At 46.2% G+C, this 2,259-nt stretch overlaps 1 long non-coding RNA gene across 1 annotated transcript; it reads left to right on the top strand.

Moving 5' to 3' along the window:
- Positions 1–810: 810 nt before the first annotated feature.
- Positions 811–1,268, top strand: LOC130290939 (uncharacterized). The gene is made up of 2 exons (XR_008847735.1): positions 811–983; positions 1,069–1,268. It is a non-coding gene; the product is annotated as an uncharacterized LOC130290939 (long non-coding RNA).
- The last annotated feature ends 991 nt before the right edge of the window (positions 1,269–2,259 follow it).

The following is a 2,259-nucleotide window of genomic DNA, read 5'->3' as shown; positions in this document are numbered from 1 at the left end:
AGGCACAAGTGCTCACGAGACCAGCACCCACACTATAACCGGGTGTATCAGGTTTAGTGTGGTGAACGGGTGACCATTTTCCTTCAAACACAACTTATGGGTAGCCTTTTTCAAAGCCCACGTTGCTTCTTTTTTTTTTTTTCCACCCCCCTTCCGACAGATGTCTGTCCAGCTGTTGCAAAACTACAACTTCCAGTATACCCTGACAGCCGAAGGCCGAAGGCTGTCAGGGCATGCTTGGAGTTGTAGTTTTGCAACTGCTGGACAGCCACAGGGGATCACTGATGCAGTATGTGAATCTCGGCCTATGCTGCCTGATCTTGAACTGGCAGCAGGAGCCACAACCACTTTAAATCAATAAGCAGCGCTGGCTCCCGGGACGTCTGAGGAATAATATCCTTCCGCTCCTACCGCAACGTCAGGGGCATCGCTCGTCATACGTCCCAGCAGCCAGCGCTGCCCATTGGGAGAGATTTATCAAAACCTGTCCAGAGGAAAAGTTGCTGAGTTGTCCATAACATCCAGTCAGATCGCTTCTTTAATTTTTTAGAGGCCCTTTCAAAAATGAAAGAAGTGATCTGATTGGTTGCTGAGGGCAACTCTGCAACTTTTTCTCTGGACAGGTCTTGATGAATCTCCCCCATTGAGCCTGCCAGAGCCGCAGTGATCTGTGTAAGAAACCTATGGGCCCAGGCTGTTAGGGTCACCAAATGATATTACAAATACTGAGTGTCTGGTTAGGAGAAACAAATATAATGTACCAATAGGAAGTAGAGCAATTTTAATAAAAATTGCCAAAAATCCCTGAGATAAGTCATGCAGAATATGTTAAAAAGGTTTTTTGATTTTCAGCCAATCAGAAAGCAGCATGACTCAAATAGAACTCCCGTGAGGTCACACATGTGATGTCATCACCACTGTCATCAGTGAGGGGCCTAAACTGTAGGAACCTAGGAATGCAACTTCATACCCGCCTGTGACTGGTAAGTATCACATCTTTTTGATCAGTTCCATGTGCATTTCTATAATAAACATGTAACTAATCTATCTTTTCTTTTCCTTTCTTAGATGCACACTTTCCAGGCTGTGGGGCAGCACATACACTGACACATTGGCCCAAATTCTAGAGGTAACCTCCTTTAGTATGCCCAGAGGAAGGGCAGTACAGTAGCCATGGATTCCCTACAGGTTTCCTCCCCTCTGGAGGTTTTTCCTGTCCTGAGTTAGTTACTGTCCGCTCTTTGTGAGTGATGGAGGTTACATAAAATCCCTACACAAACATTTTAATAAATAATAAATAAAGTTTCCCTTTTTTTAAACTGTTCTTTGACTTGTTCGACTCATTTATTTTATTTGTGTGTGTGAAAAATAGTGTTAGCAAAATGTGGATGACAGAAGTGTCCAAAACTGCTCTCCTGCAGGATCTGCACCATGTGATGAGGTGAGAGGCGGCTGGTGCTGGGGGGTACAGTTGTCCAGGCAACCGTAGGGCACCCAGCAAGTTCTGATGTTTTATGCCCAGAAATGGTTGGCAACTCACTTTGTCAGAAGATTCTCATCCTAGATATGAAGACAATCAGGGATCAAAACCTGTGGAGAGGAAAAGTGGACCAGTTGCCCATAGCAACCAATCAGATCACTTCTTCTATTTTTCAGAGGTCTTGCTAAGAATGAAAGAAGCAATCTGATTGGTTGCTATGGGCAACTGCTCAACTTTTCCCCTGCATGGGTTTTGATAAATCTTCCCAATAATTATTACAACCATGTCACACACTTAGGGTTGCCACCTGGCTGGTATTTTATCAGCACAGCTGGTATTTTAGACACCCTGCCAGTATTTGTAATATAAAAATAGCTCTGATTGGTGAAGATTTCTCCCTCACACACAGGAGCTCAGCACACTCAGCACAAAGGGAGAGGATTAACCCCTTAAGGACCACAGGCGTATGGGTACGACATTGCTCCCTGGCACTTAAGGACCAAGGGCATTCCTGTACGCCCGTGGGAATTTCCATCACCCCCTTGTGCCGGGCGGGGACCGGACCGGGATGACTGGTGATATTTATCTGCAGGCATCCCGTGCCAATGCCCAGGGGGGTCCTCAGACCACCCCATGTCAGCAATCGCCACAAATCGCAGGTGAATTCACAGCGGTGATTTGCGACGATTCCGTGTCACACAGTTCTCCGGTGACCCGAAAAATAAGGGATAGGAGTTAGGTGGCAGGGGTGCCACCCCACCTATCCCTGCTATTGGTTA

Source organism: Hyla sarda, chromosome 9 (assembly GCF_029499605.1).
Source record: "Hyla sarda isolate aHylSar1 chromosome 9, aHylSar1.hap1, whole genome shotgun sequence".
Classification (NCBI taxonomy): domain Eukaryota; kingdom Metazoa; phylum Chordata; class Amphibia; order Anura; family Hylidae; genus Hyla; species Hyla sarda.
This window is presented reverse-complemented; position numbering and strand designations above follow the sequence as displayed.